The 26291-nt window shown below is 47.3% G+C and overlaps 1 non-coding gene across 1 annotated transcript; it reads left to right on the plus strand.

The window, feature by feature from the left end:
* The first annotated feature begins 3338 nt into the window (after positions 1–3338).
* On the plus strand, positions 3339–3487 carry LOC121462075. Its single transcript, XR_005976251.1, has one exon. It is a non-coding gene; the product is annotated as a U12 minor spliceosomal RNA (small nuclear RNA).
* Positions 3488–26291: the final 22804 nt, after the last annotated feature.

The following is a 26291-nucleotide window of genomic DNA, read 5'->3' on the forward strand; positions in this document are numbered from 1 at the left end:
TCTCACATGTCAGGCTGGTCTTGCTTATCCAATTAGAGGTGAACTTAATTACAGCTCCTGGAGTAGCCGCACTGGGCTCCTCAGAAGTAGAGCAGACTGGCCGTCTTCCTCAGTTTCAGCTGTAGTCTTCACGTAAGGGATGCGTGGCTCTGCAGCCACCTCTTTCCTCCTTTTGCTGTGTTCCACCGAAAATATTTGGTTCAGAATGTCTGGTCTGACGAGGTGCAGGACCCACCATAAGCAACAAAGACAGAACTGCCGCCATACCACCCTGAATATGCCCCCAATCTTGCCTGATCTGGGAAGCTAAGAAGAGTGAGACCTTGTTAATACTTGGGAGGAAAAACAAAGATGGAAGCCAGGCTCTGTGTTATGTATCTGCCTTCCCAGCAGAAAGACAATCAGGAACTCAAGGCCAGCCTGGGCTCCAAAGCAAGGGAAGAAAAGTGAAACAAAGAGCAGCAGGATGCTAAAGGAGAAAACACGAGATTTACGGAGCAGCAAGGGCATCTTCAAGGAAAGGGGACAAAGAACAGGCCCCTTCCTGTGTCTTCTCCAATACTCGGGGTGGAGGGGGTAGAGTTAAGAGCTACCTGTCCTCTGACTGCAGGAGCTCTAGGGTGAGATGTTCTTCCCAGCCACGCTGGCTGACGTGGTGGGGGATGGGGTGGACAGACCACACCACTTTCTAAACTGTTGGGTGCTCAGGACACCCTGGTGTTACAAGACAAGTGTGTGGAAGTACCGGGGAGGGAAAGGCAAGCAGGCTGTAGGTGTTCCACTGTGGGAAGCTGGATTTCCAGAGGCCTGGACTGACAGGTCAAATGCTGGAACTTGGGGAGACAGCATCTTTAAAGAAAAAGCACAGTAATTTGGGGAGTCTGGAAGAACTGCAGCACCAGGAATAGGTGGGGTGAGATACGCAAAGACTGGTTTAAATAGGATCTCCAAAACCACCCAGGCCCTGGCTCCAAGAACAATTGTGTAAGAATCTCTCGGGAAACTGGCTCAAACAGCAGAGGGGAAAATCAAAGTCATGGTCGGCCAGGGAATGTGGCTCAGTGATGGAGCACACGCCTAGTATACAGGAAACCCTGGGAAATCCCAGCACCACAAAACACACAAAGACACCTAGAGTCGGGAGCTAGAGTGGGCCCAGGACTTTAATTCTTCAAGGTAACTCCAAAGCACAGCTGGAAAACAGAAGGCTGGAAGAGAAGAGATGCTGTAACATGCTGCTGCAGTGAAATCCAAGCGGGGCAGCCAGGCAGTGGTGGCACACGCCTTTGATCTCAGCACTCAGGAGGCAGAGGCAGGTGGCTTTGTGAGTTCGAGGCCAACCTGGTCTACAGAGTGAGTTCCAGTGAGTCAGTACACAGAGAAACCCTGTCTTGAAAACAAAAACAAAAATAAGATCCCAGCAGTGTGTTTGGGTGGGATGGAGGTGACATTCAACCCCAGCCCTTGTTCCACCCTTTGTGTCCCAGAAACACCTCTCATGCTCGAGGGCAGCTCACTGAAACTCTCAGTGCCTAGACACTGGAACTTTCTGAGATCCCTCAGAGTTCCTGGGTTTGACAGGGAAGGGGCAGCAATGTAGGCTCTTGTCTCAGTCAGGGTTCTGTTGCTGTAGGAGACACCATGACGAAGGCCACTCTTAAGAAAGAAACTAACTGAAGGCTTTTCTACAGCTTTAGAGGCTTCCTCCACGGTCATTATGGTGGGAGCGGGGACAGCGCTGGGAAAGTAGCTGAGACCCTTATGTCCTGATCTGATGGCGTCAGGCAGAGAGGGAGACACTAGGCCAGGTGTGGGCTTTGGAAATGTCAGAGCCCCACCTCCAATGACACACCTCCTCCAACAAGGCCACACCTCCTAATCCTTCCCAAACAATTCCACTAGCCAGGGACCAGGCATTCACATCTTTGAGCCTATGGGAGCTATTCTAACTCAGAACTTCACATCTCTGAACAGAGAAGGACAGTGGCACCTTGTCCTGGGTTTGAAATGGACTCTATGAGAACCACCACAGCTGTTGGGGAAAATCCTGCATGTTTTCTAGGTGAAAAACTCCGTAGGTCAACAACAACAACAACAACACAAAAAAGGAGATTGGGGAACATAGAGAATTTGGCTCCTTGGGGCCAGGATGGTACAGCTCCGGCCCTCTGTCCCAGGTCCCAAGCTCACTCACCCAGGATCTCCACAGCAGCTGGACCCCTGAACGTACTGTGAGCAGGAGCCATGGGCACTCACAGAGGACTGCTCTGAGAGGCTGTTCCTGCTCTTCTATGTCCCCTAACCCTTGAGCATCCCTGTCAACCCTACAGGTTGCAGGGATCCAGACAAACGGGAGGCACACTTGTCCTCCCAGCTCGTCCTGAGCTTGATGATGTGAGATACTAGTTACTGAGGTGACTCCCTCAGAAAAGTTACAATGTGGAGTTTCCCTCTGTATGCTGTGATTACCATTGATTGATAAAGAAACAGCTTTGGGCCTATAACAAGGCAGGACTTAGCAAGGCAGGAAAAACTAAACTGAGTGCTGGGAGAAAGGAGGTGGAGTCAGGAGAGAAGCCATGGAGCCCTGCCAGAGCCAGACGCCGGAACTTTACCTGGTAAGCCACAGCCATGTGGCAATACACAGATTAATGGAGATGGGATAAATTAAGATATAAGTGTTATCCAATAAGAAGCTAGAGCTAATGGGCCAAGCAGTGTTTTAATTAATACAGTTTCTGTGTGGTTATTTCAGGGCTAAGCAGCCAGGAACCAACAAGCGGCCTTACTATAACAAAGTTAAGGTTTCAATTACTGTGATGAAACACCATGACCAAAAAGCAAGTTGGAGAAGAAAGGTTCTATTCGGCTTATGCTTCCACATGTAGTCCATCACTGAAAAAATCAGGACAGGAGCTCAAACAGGGGAGGATCTTGGAGGCAGGAGCTGATGCAGAAGCTGTCTGGCTTGCTTGCCAAACCTCCTTTCTTATAGAACCCAGGATCACCAACCTAGGATGGCCCAACCCACAATAGCCTGGGCTCTTTATCACTAATAAGAAAATGCCCTACAGGCTTGCCTACAGCCCCATTCTATGGAGGCATTTTCTTTCTTCTTTTTTTCTTTTTCTTTCTTTTTTTTTTTTTTTTTGGAGGGGAAGGGGTGAGGCTTGAGACAGGGTTTCTCTGTAGCTTTGGAGGCTGTCCTGGAACTCACTCTGTAGACCAGACTGGTCTCGAACTCACAGAGATCCACCTGTCTCTGCTATGGAGGCATTTTCTTAACTGATGTTCCCTCCTCTCAGATGGTTTTAGCTTATGTCACATTGATAGAAAAGTAGCAAGTATTATGAGTAAGGAAAACAACGATCCGGGGTGATGCCTGAATCCTCACTGCTAATGTGAGAAGAAATTTTGAGCAGGTAAAGGTTGCCCCCCAAGGCGACCTGCCTACTTTGTGGGGTGCCTGGGTGTGGTGGTCTGCACAACCCCCTACATTCTAAAGAGAGTCAGAAAGTTGACAAACTTCACGACAACATTGACTGTTTTGGCAGGGGTTGTCTTCCAAATAAATCTTGTTTATCTACTATGTGTATAGTAGGTTATATACTATAACCTACTATACACATATTGTATAGTAGGTTATATACTATAACCTACTATACACATATACAGGGGGGTTAGCCAGCATAGTAATGGAAGGAGAGAAAAAGTCTTGGCCGCATCCCTGCCCTTTGCCCTCTTGTGTATGCTGTGAGAGCGTTCAGGGACCTGGCAGGAAGCTCACTGGAGCGCCCAAGTGTCTCTTTTGAGTTTAGAGGTCACGCAAGTGCTTGTGCACATGGGTCAGGGGCCACTTGCAGCCTTCTGTGAGGATAGACAGCCTCTCCTTTGGCTGCTGTCACCATCTGGCTGCCGGTAGGGTGCTCTGAGCAGCCATGGAGGAAGCCCCAGGCCCAGCCAGCCAAGAGGAACTCCCAGAGCTTCAATTTCACGCACTCTGCTCTTCAGCTATGGATTCCTGCCTAGAAAACACCCTGTCGTGTCCTCATGACACCTCATTTCCAGTGAAGCCTGCTGAGATTCAACAATGCCACGAGCTGTCCCCATTTCCTACCTGTGCCCCACAGGGAGGGATCCTGTCCTTAGGGAGTGTAAATGAACTCTACATGAAGCAACCTCCCCGTCTCTGAGGCACAGGGTTTTGTATATACACACACACACACACACACACACACACACACACACACACACACAAGCACGCGCGCCCTCCTTTGAAGTGTGTTTTCCCATTTGTCTCAGTCACTGATTTACTGTGTGACTGTGGTCACGGTCCGACTGTCTCTTCTTTGAGCCTTGGTTGCCTGTGCACACAATCAATCAGTGACTCTTCTGTGACTGATCCCAAGTGCTTGGTAAGAAATTCACTTATACTGAGGTCTTGTGGAAGAAAGGGTTCCACTTTAAAAAGAATGAGGGGAGGAAGGGGAGGAAAAGGAGGGGAAGGAGTGAGGAGGAGCTGTTTAAAAAACGTTGGCCTAAATGACTTCACAACTGCATCAGAATTCTTTTTTTTTTTTTTTTTTAGTTTTTAAATTGTTTTAAATGTGCTATACATTTCCCTCCCACCCTTTTCCCCCACGCCTCTTTCCTTCCACCTTCCCCCTGCCCCCCTCTCTATTTACTCAGGAGATCTTGTCCTTTTTTCCCCTGCCTAGGTAGACCCATGAATGTCTCTCTTAGGGTCCTCTTTGTTACCTAGGTTCTCTGATATTGTGGTCTTTCGGCTGGTTTTCTTTATTTTATGTCTATTTTCTACTTACAAGTGAGTACATGTTATATTTGTCTTCGTTGTCTTTGTAGGTCTGGGTTACCTCACTCAGGATGGCTTTTTCTAGTTCTGTCCATTTGCCTACAAATTTCAAGATGTCCCTGTTTTTACTGCTGAGTAGTACTTCATTGTGTAAATGTGCCACATTTTCTTCATCCATTCTTTAGTTGAGGGGCGTCTAGGTTGTTTCCAGGTTCTGGCTATTATGAATAATGCTGCTATGAACATAGTTGAACAGATGTCCTTGTGGTGCATCCTTTGGGTATATGCCCAAGAGTGGTATTGCTGGGTCTTGAGGTAGATTGATTCCCTATTTTCTGAGAAACCACCATACTGATTTCCCAAGCAGATGTACAAGATTGTACTCCCAAGCCCAGGATAGCCAAAACAGTCTGTACAATAAAGGAACTTCTGTGTCAGAATTTTTATGAGTCTCTTACTAAAAGCTCATCATTAGATTTAACCACCTCAATTCCGATTCCCAGGTCAGACACATCTTCTCTCCTCCATCTGCAGCCGAGGGAGGGAGATGGGAAATCAAAAGGGGGAGGCATCTCCCTTAAAACAGCCCCAGCTAGGGTTAAGTCAGTCCTCAGAGCTCTCCTGCCTCCTGGAGTTGGGACCATTTCAGGCCTTTGCAGGCCTTTCTTGCCCTGACACCCGTGAGAAATTGGTAAGGAACTTGCAAGAGTGATAAGCCCCCACCACCGACTCCTGCACCTGCTCGTTCAACACAGCTCGCCTACCATGGAATTACCCTCTTCTCTTTACAGACGGGAGAACGTGCTCAAAGAGATGAAGGGGCTTGAGCCAGGTGTCAGCACATGATTTGAACACAGTAATTTTGTTTTCTGATACCCAGCTGAGGCCACAGCAGCCTCTGTGGCCCAGCCAAGAGTGGCATGGCCATCCTCAGTTCTTGGAGTCCCTGTGACAAGCTGTCCCCTTACAACCAGGAAAAGGAATGCCCTGTTCAGCCACAGGTCTAGTGTGTTTCGTGTTGATGCAATGAACACCATGACCAAAGACACCCTGGGAAGAAAATGGCTTATTCGTTTCCTTCCACATCACAGCCCACCATGGAAGGAAGCCAGGACAGGACCTAAAGGCAGGAACCTGGAGGCAGAAACTGAATGAGAGGTCATGGAGGAACACTGTTTACTGGCTTGTTCCTTGTGGCTTGCTCAGCCTGCTTTCTTTCTTTCTTTTTTTTAAATATTTATTTATTTGTTATGTATACAATATTCTGTCTGTGTGTATGCTGCAGGCCAGAAGAGGGCACCAGACCCCATTACAGATGGTTGTGAGCCACCATGTGGTTGCTGGGAATTGAACTCAGGACCTTTGGAAGAGCAGGCAATGCTCTTAACCTCTGAGCCATCTCTCCAGCCCGCCTGCTTTCTTTCTTTCTTTCCTTTTCTTCCTTTTTTTTTTTCAAGGCAGGATCTTCCTATATAGCTCTGACCATCCTGGAAGTCTTTCTGTAGACCAGGCTGGTGTCAAACTCACAGAGACCTGCCTCTGTCTCCTGAGTGCTGGAATTAACAGTATACTCCACTATACCTAGCTCAGTCTGCTTTCTTCTATCACCCAGGACCAACTTCCAAGAGATGATATTGTCCAGAGTGGGCTGGGCCCTCCCACATCAATCATTAACTAAAATGCCCGCAAGCCAATGTGATTGAGGCAATTTCAACTGAGGTTCCCTTTTTCCAGATGACTCCAGTTTGCATCAAGTTCAACAACAACAATAAAAATCAACCATCACAGATACAAAAAGTCACATTATGGCTTGGGAAAAAATATTCTTTGTGCTGCCAGCAGCCCCAGACATTCAAGAAAAGCGGGAGTCCAAGAAGCCTGAATTAGTGTCAGGCTAGGCAACTGCTTCTCAGCTGGGGTGGAGCAGGGCACAGAAGTCTTTGGTCAGAAGAATATTTCTTTTGAAGTCTCAGTTTCCTCTTCAGTGGGAAGTGATGAAGGGTGAAAGGTCACTAATCCTGAACAAGCCATATAAGTAAAGCTCACCTGGAAATACACACAAACCTGGGTCTTCACCACAGGCCTGGGGATCAGCTCTTGGGGTTGAGACACCGTGGGAACCACGCTGTGAGGTTTTTCCCTGTGGCCCATTGATGTCTGAGACCACGCAGGAGACACGATGGCCTGACTGTCCTTCCTGCTCTGACGTCCTCTCTGAGGCATTGGGAAGCATGGTGGGTGCACTCTGACTCCCGCGATTTCCTCTCATGCCTTATGCCTTAGTGTCCACCGCTGGAAGTGGGAAAGCTCTCAAACAGATGACCAGTGTGCAGATTCTTTAGGAAAAGCACAAGTACCAGGAGGCACAAGGCCATGAACCAGCTGCAGTTCTGGGGCCTCTACATGATAGCTATTTCCCAAGCCCTCAGCTGGGATGAATCAGGTGACCTATGACAATGACATATCTCAACAAAAGGATGGTTTATCTAGTGGGGCCGCCACCCACACATATTTGCTTGCAAGCTCCATTTCCAAAACTGTCATCTTCCCTTCATATTTCAAAGGATACCTTAACGTCCAGGATTCCAGAGCGGTCTGGTCCACTCTTGGGTATTTGTATGCTCAGCATCCCTACACCTGGTACCCACATGCCTGATACTCACCTGCTTGGTCATGTGGAGTCTGCTCACTCCCAAATTAAGCCAGTCTTTGGCTATACACAGCAGAAACCAATTCTGGCCGACTTAAGCAGAGAAGGAAGGAACGTATTAGGGAAAATTTGGTGGTGTTAGGACTAGTGGTTAGAAAACCAGGCTTGGAGAACACGTAGAGACAGTTCTAGACACCTCCATGTCACGGAGAATCCCCAAAACTAAAGTGGCAGACCTCACAATATGATAACTATCTACTCATAGAGATAAAGCATCCTGAGAGAATCTGCAACCCAGGGAAATATTGGCAAATTTTGGTATGGTGGATGCCAAGAACTACATTTTCCTGCTCTTCCCAATTGAATGTGTGTCCCCTCTGAGATACACCCTCTCTATGTTCCGCCTACTTATTCATCCGAAGGCTATCCTGTGTTTTCCATACACAGCCAGAGGATCTATTAGCTCTGCCATGGGGACCCACCCCTTTCTTTCAGTACCGGGTAGGGGTAGGCCCCCACACACACTGACACTCCAGCCCATACTTCCTCAGTCCATTCGACTTTTTCAAAGAAGGGGCATTTGGATTTAAACTATCCACTGAAAATGCATCTTATTCTCAGAACACTTTTCTCCCTCATTCAACTGACAAATTATTTACCAGACATCTACCACTGCATACCACTTAGTGTGCCAGGTGCCCAGGGAGGGGAGCTGGAGTGTGGGGCAGAGCAATCCAGCTGCCTCGTTACTAACTAACCTATACGATGAAGGAAAATGTAAAAAATTATTGAACACTTTAGTAGGGGGACCTGATGGAAAGTTGACGCTCAGGTTAAAACATGAAATATGAACGAGAAGAAGTGGGAGGAAGGAGAAGGAAGGATTAGAGGAGAAGGAAGGAGGAGAGGAGGAGGAATGGCAAGGCAAGCAGGAGAGGGGAGGGAGGAAAGGGAAGGAAAAGAGGGAGGAAGGAAGAGAGAGAGGGAAGGAGGGAGGGAGGGAAGAAGGAAAGATGGATTCTGAGGAGATGCAACAGTATGTGATTCTGAGGTGGACCGAAGCCGTTTCCCCCAAGAAATCAAGGAAGGCAGAGTGACTATAGTTTCCAACACAAGTTTCAGGGGGAAATCATGGTACACGTTCAAGGCTAGGGAGAAAGGCATGGGCTGCACGGACAGAGTGCTGGGCCCACGTCACAGGTTTTAACTGTCAACACCAACACTGAAAGGCAGAGCGGGAACTTGAAGGTAGAGGGGGGTTAATGAGGAGCCCAAGTGAGAGATAATAACACTTTCTTGGACTAACAATTAACAGTCATATAATGGACCCAATAAATCAGATTCAAAGCAATTTCAAAGGTGAAATTGGCAGTACTCAGTAATGAGCAGAATTTGAGAATAGGAGAAACAAGCATCTAAGATGAGGGAGGTTTGTCCCTTGGGTAGCCATGTGGATGGAATTCGAGGAACTCTTAACGTTGACTCCTTATGCTTCCCCCCCATGGAGGGACTCTCATTTAATAACACCCCTTAGCTCTGTCCCCCTGGATCTTCAGATTGTTAGTGGGCTAGAGAGGAGGGTGTGGGCTGGTGTGGCTCAGAGCTTCTGGGTCCTCTAGTCACCCCTGACTACTTGCTGCAGGCAGATGTAATAAGTCTGCTCTATGGGCCGGACCAAGAGCTTGTGGGGCCTGGCCTCCATCGGTGGAGGCTTGTAATCTGGGGGTCAGTGAAGTTCAACATGGCATAAGAGCCTTTCGCCAAGCAGGCTCAAATGATGATTTGGTTGGAAATGGAAAGGGGGTGCCATCTTCCTGATCTAGAGGGGACATTTGGGTAAGTTGGTTTTGAGAGAGAGATTATGAGTTTTAACTTTGGACCCCTCTGCTAGACAAGTTAGTCTTTTTTAAACTTTGGCTTGCATGCGGAGGCCCAAAAATGTGAGCCTATTTCCACCTTGTCTGATGGAGGTTGCTCAAAACTGATGCCAATAATCAGGGCTACACACCCTGACTCAGCTGGTTCTTCTGCCATTAAGATGGCTCAGACAGGTAGATCCACTCCACCCTGACAGGTGGTCAGGATCCGCAAACGTACTTCTGCTCCTTCTTTTGTATTAAAAGGTTCCCTGGGGAGTGGCTGCCTTCAGGATGCTTAGTCTGGGGCGGCTTCACTACCTAAGCAGCAGAATGCTAATGACTTGATGTCTCAAAGCATTGAAGCAATTAATTCACTTGTCCTTTGTATCATGTTAAAGAAGTCTTGCCTTCTTTCCCTTTTGTGTTGGGGTATAAAAGTGTATGGAAAATTAAATGGGCGTTTTCAGTATTCACTGGAACTCCTGGTACTAACCTACAGTTCCTGTTTTATTATTTTATTAGCATCTTCATACCCTTTACTTATTTTTCTGATCCCTGTGCCCCCAACCTGGCAAGGGGTGTTTTTGTCAAGGCTGGCCCCAACACTTGAACATCCCATTAAGTTAGTAATTTACATAACAAAGGCTGGGGATCAATGGAGGATGGTTTCCTATGTCACACTTGTGCCTCCCCATGCTCAAGCACCCACAGAAACGGGCTCACACATTTACACACACACACTACACACACCATGCACACATATACCACACAAGTACACATACCACACACAAAAAATGAAAAAAAGGAAAACAAAGTAGGAATAGCTCAGGCTGGCAAAGATGGTTCAGAGGGTAAAGACAGTTTCCGAGTGTCTGCCATCATCAAGGTTGATGTTCTGCTGGTGCTATGTGCTTCCAGTCCCCGGAGCTCCTGCAGTGTGCAAGGCTGCACAGTGTGAGACTGCCTTGGACAGTTTGGGAGTGGGAAGCTGCCCTCTCATGGTAAAGTGTGCTGGGAGCTAGCACCTGGGGGTGGGGACACCAGTGAGTGTGGGGGACAGGAAGAGCTTGGCTCAGAACAAGGATGCAGTTGGAGGCCTAGTTTTCTGTCCTGGTCTCTTTAATGCAGCCAATAGGCCTGTTGTCTTCTTGTCAGGCGTGAAGAAGAGCCTCAGTGGAAGCCATCCCTGGGGAGACTGGTCTGCAGCCTAGGGTCTGTGCCCAGGTGGGCTTACAGTTTGCTGCTTAACAACCCTCTGATGATCTACCTCTGGACTTCCAGCTTGCTCCTGTTTTGACACAACCAGAATTGCCTTTTACCTTAGACAGGACTCTGGTTCCTATGGTGAGCGGAGGGCTGTGGCCTCCACTTGACCTCCAGCCCATGGCATTCTCAGCCCACCCGGTCTTCTCTTGGATTCATTTTGGAGGGAAACCTGACTTGGGCTCCGAGCAGCCAGCTCCTTTTGGCAGGCTCCAAAGCCAGGGCCAGTCATCAGACACCAAGCCCCTGGGGCTTGAGAGGGGCTCAGGTTACACTGATGAATGAAATGAACTCATTCCAGAGCCAAGTGCGGATTTCCTCTCTTGTATGTCCCCTGAAGGTGGGGGAGGAGAGAACTGCCATATCCTGCCAGTGGCCCCTGGAACTTTGCCCCATGCTTGGCACCTGGGAAACCCTTTCTTCTGCTGTGGCACTCGATTGACCTTGGGAATGAACACGAAAGAGGTTTCCTCCTGACCACTGACTTTCTTCCCCCACCAAACAGTAGTGGTTCTTCATGTCCTGCAGGCCCCTCTGGTCAGCATTAGGCTAAATAAATCCACCGAGCAGACTTTTCCCACACGGAGAGCGGGATCCTGGCCTAGAAAGTCGTCTTACTTGCTTCTGCCTGTGTCTGGAACAAAGAGCAGTGGAGAAGTATTATCTCTCCAGCTGGCTTCTTTCCTCTTTTTCAGAAGAGTTTTGTTACAAACTCAGGGTCCTGGGTTTCCCTTGATGGGCTGCCCATCTCCAGCTCCTTGGTAGATTGTCCATTACACCATGGGAGGACTGGTTGCTCCCAATCTCCAAGGGAAGGGTCTTTCTGGACTGATTCCACCCCTGATTTTTTTTTTGTTACTTCATTTACTTCCGTCCAATATAAACCCTAGATTGTCCACCTGCACATTCTAAACAATCATATTACTTTGTGGTAGCTAATCTTGGTGGTCAACTTGACTGCATCTGGAATAAACTAGAATCCCGGGTACTGGGCACTACTACAGTGAGGGATTTTCTTGATCTGATTACTTGAAGCAAGGGGTCTCACCCTAAAGTTCCACAATACCTCCTATGGCAGCCCACCTAGGACACAAAAGAAGGAAACGCCACCTTTTGCCTGCTTGCTTTCACCCTCCGTGGCAAGCCCACCTACTCTAGTGCCGTGGCATTCTCTCACCCGTGTTAAACCACTTCCTCAGTGTTCCAGCCTAGACTGAAGACAAACAGTGCTCCAGGAGTCCTTGGGGCCTTTGGTGCCGTACTGAAACTGCTGGACATCAGACATCCAGTCTCGTGGACTGAACAACTGCGAGATTTCTGGCCTCCTCCCACGTGAGTCAAACACTGAGCAGAATCCTGTAAGTCAATCTAATGAATCCCTCTTTGATATATGGGTTCATTCCATCAACCTGATTGATACAAACTTCCTTGAGTACCCTTCTCTTTCAGGCAGTCTTCCCAAAAGTTGTCGACTAAGTTTGTTGACCAAATTATATGCACACTCTAGCTCTCAGTAAATGGTGGCAGCAAAGGGGGAGAACGAGTGTGTTGTCAAGAACGCTGACTTGGGAGGTAGAGCTTCCAAGTTCCAGTTCTGTCTTTGTCGTTCACCAGTGTGATTCGGAGAAGGTCGTTTCTGCGTAAGGTTAGATGCTCTGCCTAGTGCTGGCTGACACTAGTGTCTACACAAAATGGATTCATGGTTTCTTGTCAGTTAGGGCAGCATCTCATCACTTCCCATGCTATTTGATCACCTTGAATACGCATAGATGAGGATCTGACCTAGGAACTAGGGTGATTCTAACACTGAGCAGAATCTGGGTTGTCTGACTTCATCACACAGGCAGCCCAGACTGCATCTTGCTTTGGGTATAGATGGTGGGATTTCCAATGAAAGTAGGGCTAGATTTACTGCACGTTTTGTAGGTTGGCCTCTAGGTTATTCCGTTTCTATTCCACAGGTTTTTTTTAAAAAAATATTTATTTATTTATTATGTATACAATGTTCTATCTTTGTGTATGCTTGCACCAGACCCCATTACACCAGACCCCATTACAGATGGTTGTGAGCCACCATGTGGTTGCTGGGAATTGAACTCAGGACCTTTGGAAGAACAGGCAATGCTCTTAACCTCTGGGCCATCTCTCCAGCCCCTATTCCACAGGTTTTGAGGCAGTCTTACTATCTTATGCTGAATAAGGGTGATGGCAGACGGAGGAGAAGCTCGCCACCACCACTGTAGTTGGGGGCTGGAAGCAGGAATGAATGGAAAATACTCTAGGAATTTCTTTTTCTTGCTTCACTTTCCCACTTCTCTGTAGCACTGAGAGAGCTGGGAGAGGGAAGCGGGGCAGTAAGTCTGATTGGGAACTCTCCTGAGTTTGGCAGTCTCTCTGTTGATTGGTCTTTATTCTTCATCTCATTTGCATACATACATCCAGCCAATGAGATCCCATCAGGGTCTATCTAAAACCCTGGGCACAGGCTTATGATCATCAGTCTCACTCCCCCTCACCAGACCAGCTCCTCAGAGGAAGAGTCAACAGGCAGGATTGCAGCAGGGACACTTGATCCTGCCTCTGGGGCTCTGCCCCTGAAACAGCCCGCCAGGTCCAACAGTTCTGCTTCTATTACGTTCACTCTCCCTGGTGATCTGTTCTTTTCTTTTTCTTTTGGTTTTTTGAGACAGGATTTCTCTGTGTAACAGTCCTAGCTGTCCTATAACTCACTTTATAGACCAGGCTGGCCTCAAACACACAGAGATCTACCTGCCTCTGCTGGGATTAAAGGCGTGTACCACCACCACCCAGGCAGGCCACCTGTTCATTACAGACTCCTTTGGTTGGCATCCCACGCACATTGAGAGCTCACAGCTGGAACGCCTGCTGCCATCCCCTCCTGGTTGGCATCCTGCTGCTACTGAGCATTCAGCTTTCATTTTTCCATCCATGATGTCACTCCCAAATAGTATATAGAAGTCATCCATGAGCCGCGGAGATGGCTTATCAGGGAAAAAGCACATGCTGCTAGGCTGGGGGACTGAGTTCAAGCCCTGGGACTTCTTACATGGTGGAAAGAGAAAACTGATTACTGTATGTTGTCCTACACATGGATGTCATGGCATGCATATACTCACACATATACATATATACATACAAAATAAATACACAAAATGTAATACAAATTCTTGTTTGTTCATCCTTTTGTGTGTCTATGTCATTCTTAGAGGAAGTCAAGAACTGCCCCAGTGAGTAAGCAGGGTCCAGATACGTTGAAGGAGACCGCTTGTTTGTTTCCCGACTGCCCGGCAGCTCAGACCCGAAATAATCACACAGAAACTATGTTATTTAAATCATTGCTTGGACAATTGCTTAATTGTATAGCTAGCTAGCTCTGACATCTAGTATTAACCCATTTCCAGGATTTTATATTTACCATGAGGTTTATATTTACCATGAAGAACTGGCAAGGTTCCGGCATCTGTCTCCTGCAAGGCTACATGGCTTCTCCCTACTTTCTCCCAGCATTCAGTTTAGTTTTTCCCACCTACCTAAGTTTTGCCCTATCAATAGGCCAAGGCAGTTTCTTTATTCACCAAAGGAATTCACAGGATACAGAAGGGAATCCCACATCACTTCCCCTTTTCTGTTTAAATAAAAAGGAAGTTTTTAACTTTAACATAGTAAAATTACATATAACAAAGTAGTTATCAAGCAAGAATTAGTTACAATATTTATATCTACATTATTTTTTATCATAACTAAGGAAAACTATATCATTACTATCTATTTCTCAACTCCATCAAAGACTCCAGAAGGATACCTAAGTAAACAGGAAATGCAAACAGTTTGTAAATGAAAGACCCCCCCCCCCCGCCCAGCTTATTAAACGACTTAGCACCGGTAATGCCATTTTAGAAGGCTTGTACTGAATATTCAGGGTTTGAACAAAGGGCAGTTTAAAAGCTGCCAAAACGAGCTAGAGACACCTGTGGCTGGGCCGGGGGAGGAACGGGAATACCGAGAATATGGCTAGGCACCGTCTGTCCCAGGCAGGGAGGAACGGTGAAGTCTGCCCTAGATAAGAGCCAAGGCAGCCCATATCTGAATTCTCGGGAACTAGAGACCTTGTCCCGACCTGAACTCGGCCACATTCAAACTGACCAATGAAAACCCTGTAACTACGCTTCTTGCTTCTGTACCGCGTTTTTTGCTCCCCAAAACATATATAAACCCATTACCCCGACCTGGAGGTGCACAAGTCCTCCGAGAGACTTTGTCGCCCCAGGTACCTGTGTATCTGAATAAACCTCTTGCTGTTTGCATCCGTACAAGTGGTCTCGCTGTTCCTTGGGAAGGGTCTCCCCAGAGGAAAGACACTCTTGGAGGGTCTTTCAGTAAACAATTTCCAAAATTCTAGAAATGACAGAGACATCTTGTTGCTTGGATAGTCACCCAAAGTTCTTCTATAACATTGGGGGAATCCATCTTCAGCCCATAGTATCTGGCAGACTTTTTCATGAAGCAGGAAATTTCAAAGACAGATCTGCCTATATTGGCAGTTTGTCAGTCACTTTCTTCTGTATCCTGCAGAATGTCTGGCAGACTCTTTCATGAAGCAGGAACCCTGAAGGACTGTCTCACCTTTAGGTAAGTTCAGTAGTCATTTCTCTGTGGGTCCTGAATTTCCAGTTCACCAGGCAGTACAGGCAAGAGCAGTTTCTTGCCCAAATGGCCAGCAAACTCCATAAGGAGCCACTTCAATGCCCATCTTCCTCTTGAAGTAATTGGTGCTGTCAGGAGCAGATGTGTCTCATAGTCATGGTAAGTCCTAAATTCTTAAAACATTTTAAATGCCATATTCTGTAATCTTTGAAAGGTTTGAAGAACGCCTATCCAACAGAAATATATCTCTTTACATCTAGAAAATCTAACATGAGTACAAGCTTGACTATGATGGATGACTATCTATTAACCTATATTTCTTAATTATACATGACATTTTAAAATGAGCTTTACAACAATACCTTGATCAAGATCAGAAATACATATACACAATATAACAAAATTGACCGTAAATTTGTATCAATAAACCAAGATCCACACCAATGCAAATCTCTATAGCATATCCCCCTTTAAATGTAAACAAACATTTACAGACAATATTTGGGAATTTGGGTGTAAGTCTCTCCATACTGGTTCCTGCTTTTTCTTGGGCAAAGTAATTTTGGGGGGTATTCATGGCAACCTTTTAGGGGGCCTTGGTGGATCAAAACTACGTTAGCCTAGAATGAATCCACAGGTTCTCATCTTCTGTGGAAATGAAAGAACAACCTCTTTTCCAAAGTAACATATCCTTAGCCCCATATGTTGAAGTCAAGACATCTTTAAGATATATATATATTGGTTTAGCTTAGTAGCCTGTACAGTGAAATGTCTTTCTGTATTTCGTTCATTCACAGTCAAAACAATCAAAGGGAACACAATAATATCATAATCCAGACTCTTTATGAATTTTTCATCTTAATGTGGCTTATTTTTTTACTTTATTCCTTTAATCTATGATTATCTATACTCTGTTTCTTTACCTTTTTAAAAACGATTTACTTCTTTTCTTAACTCTTTTTATTCCTTTTCTTCTCTCTCCCAAGCCTACGTACATTTATCCAACACTATGACTCATTTAGAGGTCATTTATGTCTGAATCTGTCCTATTGTGTATTTGTAATTCTTTTGTTGTTGTTGTTGTTGTTTTTTCTCAAGACAGGGTTTCTCTGTAGCTTTGAAAGCCTATCCTGGAACTAGCTCTTGTAGACCAGGCTGCCTCTACCTCCCAAGTGCTGGGATTAAAGGCATGCACTACTGCTGCCCGGCTATATATCTGTAATTCTTTACTGTCCAGGAGCGCTTCTTAAAATGCTAAGCCCTCCTTATGAACTTAAGCGGTGCCATTGTTAGGGGAAATACAGCACTGCCTGCTTGCCCAGCCCAGCCCAGCATGGCAGAGCTGTTTGCTGCCTCTGAGAGTCATGCCCACAGACCCATTTTTAGGCACACAGCCAGCCTATGTTGCCATTAAGCAAGTTGTAGCACTCTGTTCACAAGTTCCATTTAAATGCTCCATAACCAGATCTCGTCAGAGTTCACACTGGCAGCATGGCCCAGAAAGCTGGCATTTCAAACTGCCGCTTATTTTTGCTGCCACTGAATCAGGAAAACCTCTCTTAAACGAGCTCTTTGCCAGCAAGCAAAGCCCATTTTGGGGGGGGGGGGGGGGGGGGAATGCAGGTAAACTTTGTTTTTTAGTGTCTAGAATTCCTTTGCAAGTCCTCCCAGGTTTTAAGTGGATTTTAGTTGGTCACGCAGGCGCCAGTTGTTGAAGGAGGCTGCTTGTTTGTTTCCCGGCTGCCCGGCTAGCTCAGTCACTAGAGCGTGAGACTCTTAATCTCAGGATCATGGGTCCCACCATACCCTTTGTTCAGTTCTTCTCAAATGGAGGTCTCTACAGACACCAATGTGACCTTCTCATAACCCATAGGACAGATCTTCCTGAGGATCATGGCTTCCTGTCCCCACCACAGCCTCCCAGGTGTAGAACCAGCGACAATCACATTCAGCAATGCTTGCCACCTAGCAGCCGTATGTCAATCACTTCAACTTTCCAAAAACCCTGCAGAGAAACTTGCTTTGAGACACACATAAAGAATTGCATTTTCAGAGGATCCATCTTCTATAAATGTAATCATTTGACGCTAATACTCTTCCCCCACACACACTCTTTTAAAGCACAGAAGATGTTGTAAGACTTGTAAGTTGCTCCTTTTGTATAAGAAACATCATTTGGGGACACAGGGACATGGTAAATAAATTCAGAAAAGCACAATCTGCCTTACCAGAGAAGCTGCAGACCCTGACAGTCAGGGTGTCTTTTCTGGAACATAGACACGACCAAGAAACAACTGCCCGAGGGAATCAGGGAGAGGACGGTGTATGGAACAGTGTCCTTGAGATGGACACTCTTAGTTGTCCTGCAGCTCTCAAGATGATGCTGCAGGTTTCAGTGGTCCCTACATCATGGTGTGTAGGTTGTGACCTGTGTGTAATCTCATTTGTCCCCCTCCGTCCTGTTCTAGGCTTCCACCACAGAGAGGCAGAAGAAGAAATAGGGCATCTTCTGCACTCACAGGCTTTGGCTCTGTTAGAAAGTGGTGTGGTAGGAAAGAGATTGCTTCAACTTACTGCTCTGAATTGATTGTCTGCCCTATTGCGTTCAGCCCTCCAAAGGTCTTGCTAACCCAGGCAGTACTGGAAGAAATTTCTCTACTTTTGTTTTTTACGTGTGCAACTTAGTTACACTACATAAACCTAGCTTCCTGATGGCTTTATTGGACTCAAAGCATGACTGTCTCAGGTTTTATACAAATATTAAATTAACATTCCCTGTGCAAGCAAAACCTATAATCATTAATTTGGGTTATGTTTAAAACAGTGATTCCCATCTAGGGCCACGCACTGATGAAATCATGGTCGCTTTATAAAAATTCCCATGCCAGAGGCCCACACCTCAAAAATCTATTTTAATTGATTTGGAGTGGGGCCTGGGCATTGGTTTTTTTAAGGCTCCCTGCTGATTCTAATTGCAGCCAGGATCCAGAAGCATTGTTCTGAAGGATGCCTAAGAAGTATGTTAATTTAGTTGCGGGGAAGACAGATAGTCGGAACTGCCTGACGGGCTTTGTCAGTTTTTAGGCCCATATCTGGAGAGGAACAAAGCCAAAAATCACAGTGCAGTTATATAAGGTGTGGAGCACACGCTACTTCCCGAACTGGCTTGTTACTGGATGTCTAGTTCATCCAGGGCAATGGAAAGCAGTGACGTGGGAGCACTGGGTAGGAACTAAGTACACGCTTTCTGACTATAGAGCCCAATAATATTAGATAATCACCAGGCTAAACGCAGAAAGGATAAGAGACAATTAAAAAAAGAAGCGAATTCTTACCCTTTTACTATCCTGCACTGAAAATGCCTTTTTGCTCTGGAATGCCAACTCCTAATAAGCCCTGTAACACAGATTTACGTTGCCTTGAATTTCGAGGCATCTTCCCTCTAGTGAATTATGATGAGAGGTGCAAGCCAGCATCGCTTGCCTGGGAGAGGAGTTTCTGGCTTGGTGTGTCTGAGGCAGAGTGGGGAAGACAATGCAGGTAGCAGAGGAGACAGAACAAAGGACAGTCCCTGAGCAGGCGATTCTGAGCTCATTAACAGTTAGCCAGAGCCAGGACTGATCACCGCTCAGCAGGATTTCCAGGCCCTATGAATGGCTGGAACCTTTGTGTTCTCTTCCCTGGGAAAGGCAGGCCCATTAGCTCACTGGCTGTATTTAAGCTTCATTTGTGTTTCCCCCCCCCCCCCCCTCAACATTATGAAGGGGACAAATACTTTTCAAAACTTAGAGGACAGCTAAAGGAGATTCTTTCTCTTTCGAGGGTGTCATTAAGCATATGGTGCCTCAGGGGATGAGAAGGCCATTAACCGACAGAAGCCAGGACAGGGATCAGCTCCCAGAAGAGGAGGCAGCGGGATGGATATGGAGAGCGCTGCCGGAGAAAGGGGCTGGCACTTGGGAATCAAGCTCAGGTCTAATTGTGTGTTTAAAGAATGGTCATCTTTCGAATAGGTCAGCTAAAGAGTCAGGAATTTCCCTGAGGAATAAGATGCATTAAATTCGTAGACTGAATTCAGACAGACTTCTGCATCCGGTGGACATTTCCCTGGGGCCAGGTCTCCCTGTACAGCATCTGCCTGCTCTGAGGAAGCCAATTTGGTATTTAGTGGAGGAGCACTGGCTGGCTTGCATATGGGGCTACCTGATCCTACACTGTCTAGAAGCAGCGCCTCTGTTACAAGGACAGCACTAGGAACCGCTCTGTTCTGAAGGGCTCTCTTTACAAAGACATCCAGAAGCTTAACAGACTCACACCAAGCTCCCTGCTAGCCCCGGGGTAGAAAGGGAATCCCCAGACCTGTCCCCGGGGTGACAAAGGAGGGGCCTGGTTGCTTTCCCTCTCCAGGGTCTGTGACCAATGGAGGCGGAAGCTTTTGTGCTGTAAGCCAGGAGAATTTAACAGGCAGGGTCACTAGGTTTCAGAAAAGACAGGCACGAGCATCAACAAAGTTTAATCCTGGGGAGTCTATCTGACGCCCCTTCACCCCCTAGTCTTAGAGTCTTATGAACAGCTGACCACACACTGAAGACTGAATGTAATTCTTTTACCCAATTATTGAAATCCAAGTGTTGATCTTGCACGAGTAGACTTCTACCTGCCAATCACCGCCTTCTGTGTCTGACAACACCCCGCATTCGTACTGTCCTTTTCCTGTGCTCCACGAGCTGCGCTCCAGTCTTAGACTGAGGTGATCTGTGAAATGGGGCTCCCCTGCCACAGCCAACCACACTCAGTCGTTGCTCATGGTGTCTGTGGAAGGCTCTAGTGACCCCTTTTGAGTGACATCTGTGTCTGTGTGTTCCATCTCTCACAAGCACTGAAAGCCAAAACACCAAGCTGAGGTCATCAGGAAAGAGGTGTCGGGAAGCCGTGAGACAGGAGAGGAAAGTGGAAACCTATTAAAACATTCAGAGCTGGTCCATTGCCTCCCCGTGTCACCTCTCCTGATTCCCACCTCCTCGTGTGGGGCACGGCTACCCCTCACCGGAGCGAGTGGGGGCAGAGGATCTGTGTCAAGAATGAGCGGGGTCTTTAGATTTAATGGACTCTGTGGCCTGTGGCCAGTATCTCTCTTTCTCTGGGCCTCAGTTTACCCTACTATTGAATGAAAAAAGCAGGCGGATCTCCTGTCAGCCTTATGACTGTGGCACTTAGTAATTTTATGCACTTGACTGGCAGAGTAATCACATGTTGGAGGAGGGGGCAGTTCCCGTGGTTCGATGGGCAGAGAGTGCATGTAGCACACAATGCTCCAGGCCCTAAGTTTATTCAACAGCCTTTGGCCTTGGAGGCCTTTCAGGAGTTTCAGCTTCAAAACATTTAGCATCTCAAATGCCAGACCACAGCCGCACAAAACAGGAAAATCTTAGGAAATAGACACAACCCCCAGGAGCCGGGGCAAACATTGCTCAGACGAAGAGGACATTTCCAGGGCACACAGAAATCAGCAGTATTGTGTCTGCTCCTGCTGTCTGTCCAGGTGGTTTCTGGATGAATCCTGCCTACTCAGAGCCTTGTCTCCGGGCAGTTCTTTTCCACTCAGTGTTGGTCTTAATGATGAATGCAGGTTCTCTAAGTCTTTTGGCCCCAGCTGTCCCAGAAACCAGGCTGGGAAACGGCTTCCAAGTTCATCTGTGAACTGTCTGGCTTTTAAATGCTTCCTCCAGAGACAAAAGCTCATAAAATGCTGTCTCGGCAGCTAGTCTCAGAGATCTGTGTGCGATTCTCGGCTGATGCCCGGTGTGGCGAGAGGCATGATGCACCAAGCAGGGAAGTGTCTATTGCAAGGCTGCACAGAGAGGTCAGAGGCAGGGCATCCTGGTGTCTTCAAGGGTGCCAGTTAGGGTAAATTCTCTGCTACCCTCTCAAAGCAGGTGTTTCCATCCCAGCCAACTAGCCGGACAGCCAGACAGCCGGCCAGTCAGCCAGCTAAGTGACCTGCAGATACTCGCTAGAAGCCCAGGACTGGGAATGAATTACTACATTGTTTTTATTTTTTTACTACTTCAGAGAGCAACAATACGCCCTAACCTTGGGGGCAGGGCAGAGCTGGCCAGCTTCCTGGAGTTCTTCACTTTCTGAAACCGAAACTTGGTGTCACATTTATTCCCTGGGCAGTATGTAGAGCTGCTTAGAAAGAGCCGCATGTATCGGAGTGAAGACCATGTCCCATCCCGACCTGTACACCCCCACCACTCCTCAGAGCAGAGATGCTTTGGTCTGGTGGCTCAGAGCATTGCAGGGAGGCAGCCACAGAGGAGGCATGTACTCCCTGCTAGCAGCAGCACTGCCGAGCCTCCCTTGGCTACACCAATGGTAAACTTCCCAATTAATGCTGTCTGTGCTCACTGGCTAGACTGAGATAGCCCCTTTCCCTTCAGAGGCCATTACAGGGAAGGCTGGTTGACTGACTGAGTGAGTTTCGATGATAGGATCCCACTATGCAACCCAAGCTGTGTCTGTTGTGATTAAGGGCTTGTAGCACTTGCTACACCTAGCTGGAATTTTCCACAGGAAATTTTACTAAAAGAAGTAGAAAATAAAACTTAGATACAACAGCACTTGTAGAGTACTGCTTTTTTTTTTTTTAATAAGAAGTAAACCACTTTGTAGAAAGACTACAGCATGCGTGTTAAGACTCCATACGCGTGTCACCTAGTGCTGTGAGATGGGGTAGCTGCAGGCATCTTGTTCTTGAGCCTTTGGTATGTAGTTAGTTATGACTTGGGGTGCTGCAAAGGTAAACTACACACTGGACTTGGAAGATCTCCTACAAAAGAGTATGGGGCTGGCCGGATGGTTTAGCAGGTAAAGACACTTGTGACCAAGACGGATGGCCCGAGTTTCATTCCCAAGACCCCATGGTGGAAGGAGAGGACTGACTCCCACAAGATGTCCTACCACACACGAACTGTGGCACACACACACACACACACACATGACACGCCCCAAAATGTAATAAATTTTTAAGTACTCTACAATATCGTAGTATTTTAGAAATACTTATTGCATGCTAGAGATTATGTTTTGGCTATTTTGGAATAAATAAATGTAATAGTTATTTTCATACCTCCTGCCCCCTGCTTGCTTTAAGGTAGTCTTGAGGTCATAATTCCTGGGCGGAGGGGACACAGTTCATATTCCTATTGGACAGCCCTAACCTAGAGAAACCACATTAACATTATAGTGACATTCCCCCATTTGTGTGTATAAGAAGTTCAACTTGATTAAAGGGCTTCCAATGACCAAGGTGGGCAGGGCAGACAATGTGGAATATGGCCCTCCACCCAGCCTTTGGGACCCAAGCAGGACACAACCATCTCTGGAGAGAGAAACCATGGAGGACTCCAGCCTCACGGCCCATGCTGTTTACCTACTGCACCTACAACCCAGAGTTAGCATTCCTGGGTGTCTTCACCTGAGATCATGGGCACAAGCCTTTCCCAGAGGTGTCTGCAGAGGGTCCCTTTTCAGGCGGAGGTCCAGGAAGCCAGACGGTATTCTCTTCACACTAACTCAGCATCCAGGACTTTCCCTCTCCTATTCCCACCCTGGAGTCCTGCCAGAGCCTTTGGTTAGGGATCTCCTATCCAGTCTGAATACTCCTAGTGTCTGTGTTGACCCGCCTGCCCCTCGGCGATGTGCCACCGCAGGGAAGATTGAACGGACGGGTTATGTCTCCTCCACCCTCTCTCCGGCTGGTGCTCCACGGTAAGACGCCGAGGGCATTGCTGTTATTCTTGCTTTCATTTGAGCTCATGGTCACTACCCTCAGCTGCTCTGACATCCTGCATCTCCGCGTTCTCTTCTGTGCTACTGCAGCTGGACCACAGACCGTATTTTTAAAAACAAACTGGGAATCACACTGACATGCAATTTATGCAGCCTGTCCCAGCTTTTACGGTGTTTTGACTTAGGATTATTCAAACTTTATGATGGTACAAAGAACAGACATACACAGCCTTTCTGTCTTTCATTCCCAGGAAGGTAGTCAGTTTATTACTGCTATCTACTATAACTTGGATTGTCCCCAAAGGCCCATGTGTTCAAGGGAAGGTCATGGAACCAAGAAGAGGTAGGGTCTAATGTGGGGGTGTTTTAAGGTCATCAAAGGGATACCCTCAAAGTGGGGTTCTGTAGCACCTTAGCCCCTTCCTCTTTTTTTCCTTCTTCTTCTTCTTCTCAAGACAGGGTTTCTCTGTGTAGCTTTGGAGTCTGTCCTGGAACTCGCTCTGTAGACCAGGCTGGCCTTGAACTCACAGAGACCCACCTGCCTCTGCCTCCCGAGTGCTGGAATTACAGGCGTGTGCCACCATCGCCTTCCTCTTCCTTTTGCTCTTTGTCTGCAGGGTGAGCAAGGTGGTCCTGCCACTGTGTGCTATCTTACCATTGCGGGCACAAGAGCAGAAGGCCAATTGATCCTGGACTGGAGCCTCCCAGATCACGACCGCTAAACAATCACTTTTCTTGGGAAGTTGGTATTAATATTCAATATGTCATGACAAGATGGGGCTCAGCACTTGGTCCTTTTCTCCATTGTCAGCTCCACTGAAAGCCTTCAGAGCCTGTTTAAGCAAAGGCATTTGGTAGGTTAGAGTGTACCCAGTACATTTTCATTTTAGGATACATCTCAGCTAGGGTTTCCATGGCTGCTAAGAGACACCATGACCACGGCAACTCTTACAAAGAAAACATTTAATTGGTGCTCACTGACAGTTCAGAAGTTCAGTCCATTATCATTATGGTGGGACATGGCGGCATGCAGGCAGACGTGGTGCTGGAGAGGGAGCTGCTACATGTTGATATGCCGGCCACAGGACGCAGACTGTGACACTGGGTGTGGCTTGAGCATATATATATGAGATCTCAAAGCCCACCTCTACAGTGACACTTCCTCCAACAAGACCACACCTATTCCAACAAGGCCATACTTCCAATTAGTGCCACTCCCTTTAGGGGGCTGTTTTCTTTCAAACTACCACAGGGCATTTCCAACCTATCATAAAAAAGACTTTGTCACCATGCGATCCCATTTCAAGGGAAGGAGCACTCCTCTATGCTGGTCAGGGTCTCCACAGGAAAGAAATATTCCTGTAATTAGGATAATTCTGGAGTGTTTCCCCTCTCGTGTGTGTGTGTGTGTGTGTGTGTGTGTGTGTGATCAATCCCATGGTCTTGCACATGCAAGGCGAGGCCTCTATCCCTGAGCACCAGTCCTAGTTGAGGTTGACTTATAACAAGGACAGGTTAGAAGAGAGAATATAGGAAAGCTGTAAAAGGGAGCTTGGGCCCCCAAGGCTACTGGCAATGGGGAGTGGGGAAGGGATCTGTTGCCAGAACCAGGAAGGAAGAGAGCTGTACAGGACCGGGATGCTCTGAGAGGAAGGGAACAGCACAAATAAGAAGACACCACAGGGATGAAGCTGGGGAGACAGACCCTAGCACCTCCACTCCTTCCCTTTATTTGGGGTGATCCTTAGGCTATGGTGTTCAGGCTGAGGAACTCTCTCCAGAACAAACTCTCTCCTCTTAAGTGAATTCTCAGTTGTCTAGTTCAGTCTTACTGGGAGATTCAGAAATTACCCAAGCTAAACACTGCCAGAGCTCAGGGCCTATGCAGCAGCAGGGAGAAGGTTATGTCTGAGAAGAGAGGGGTGGGCTTGCTTACTTCCCTCCCTATCTATACACAAGGCCAAGGGGTGCTGAGGTTCGCCAGAGGCCAGACTTTAAGGGCCAGCTGGAGGAGCTGTGCCTAGGCTCAGGCCGAACTCCCTATCTGACAAAAAATGGGAACTTAAGAGAAAGCAGCGAAAACATCAAGAGAAGGAAGCTCCATGGTGGGGATGTGGTGGGCTCAAGGGAGTCATTTCAGAGAACAGGCCACGGTCTACTGCAGGGCTTATTATATCTCCGGAGAAAAGGCAGCTTCACGTGTGGGGAGAAGGCAATTTGAATGTAAGCTGAGGAAGAGCCTGTCTGAAGGAGTGTGCATGTGTGCTTGTCAAGGTTCTGGGATGAGTGCAGGGGGAGGGACACACACAGACACACCACACACACACGTGGGGGGGTTGCGGATGATGTGTCTCCCCAGAGCCCAGGGCAAGGGCAAGCAAGCCTTAAAGGCACAGCAGGAATCCTCCCAGTACTGTTGACATCACATGGGCACTGGCATAAGAGGCCGGCAGGCATGATATGTCTAACTGTTAGTGTCTGCCCTGTCACCTGACCGCCACAGGCACTCAGAGGCGCCTTCATGTTCCTTTATTTGTTCTTTTGTCAAACAAGTCATTGTTGAGTTCCTTGCTTGATGCCAGCATAGTGTTAGGAACCAAGAGAGATGGGCGCAGACATATCTAGGTACCAAGAGAGATGGGCGCAGACATATCGAGGTACCAAGAGAGATGGGTGCAGACATATCTAGGTACCAAGAGAGATGGGCGCAGACATATCGAGGTTTGAGCCGCCAGGGACTCACTAGTCAAACCAACAGGCACATAGTAAGTCTCTAATGCACAGAAGGACCGTGAAGTGGAGGATCTGATTTCAGTCAGTGAGGATAGAGAGGAATGGAGGGAGACTGAGGAAAGGAGCAGAACTGGACGCCCCTGTTAATCACCTTCCTTGTTACCATGGCAAAATCCCCAAGAGACACCACTGAACAAGAAGAGGGATGTATTCACTCTTGATTCCAGACTTCAGTCCACGTCCTTGGACAGAACATGGCATGTGTGAGGCGATTTTATTTATTTATTTATTTTTACTTCACAGAGGACAGGAAGTGGAAAACGAGGAGAATGCAGGGACCAACCCTGATCTTCGAGGGCTCACTTCAGTGACCTTTGTCCTCCAACTAGGGCCCACTTCCTGAAAGTTTTTAGAACCTCCCAAAATAATGGCAACAGCTGGGGACCATACATTCAACACATGAGCCTATGTGGTTATTTTTAAACAAGCCGTAACATTCCACAGGGCCAGTAAC

This window comes from Microtus oregoni, unplaced genomic scaffold (assembly GCF_018167655.1).
Source record: "Microtus oregoni isolate MIOR12 unplaced genomic scaffold, Mior012 000023F_ref0000262, whole genome shotgun sequence".
Classification (NCBI taxonomy): domain Eukaryota; kingdom Metazoa; phylum Chordata; class Mammalia; order Rodentia; family Cricetidae; genus Microtus; species Microtus oregoni.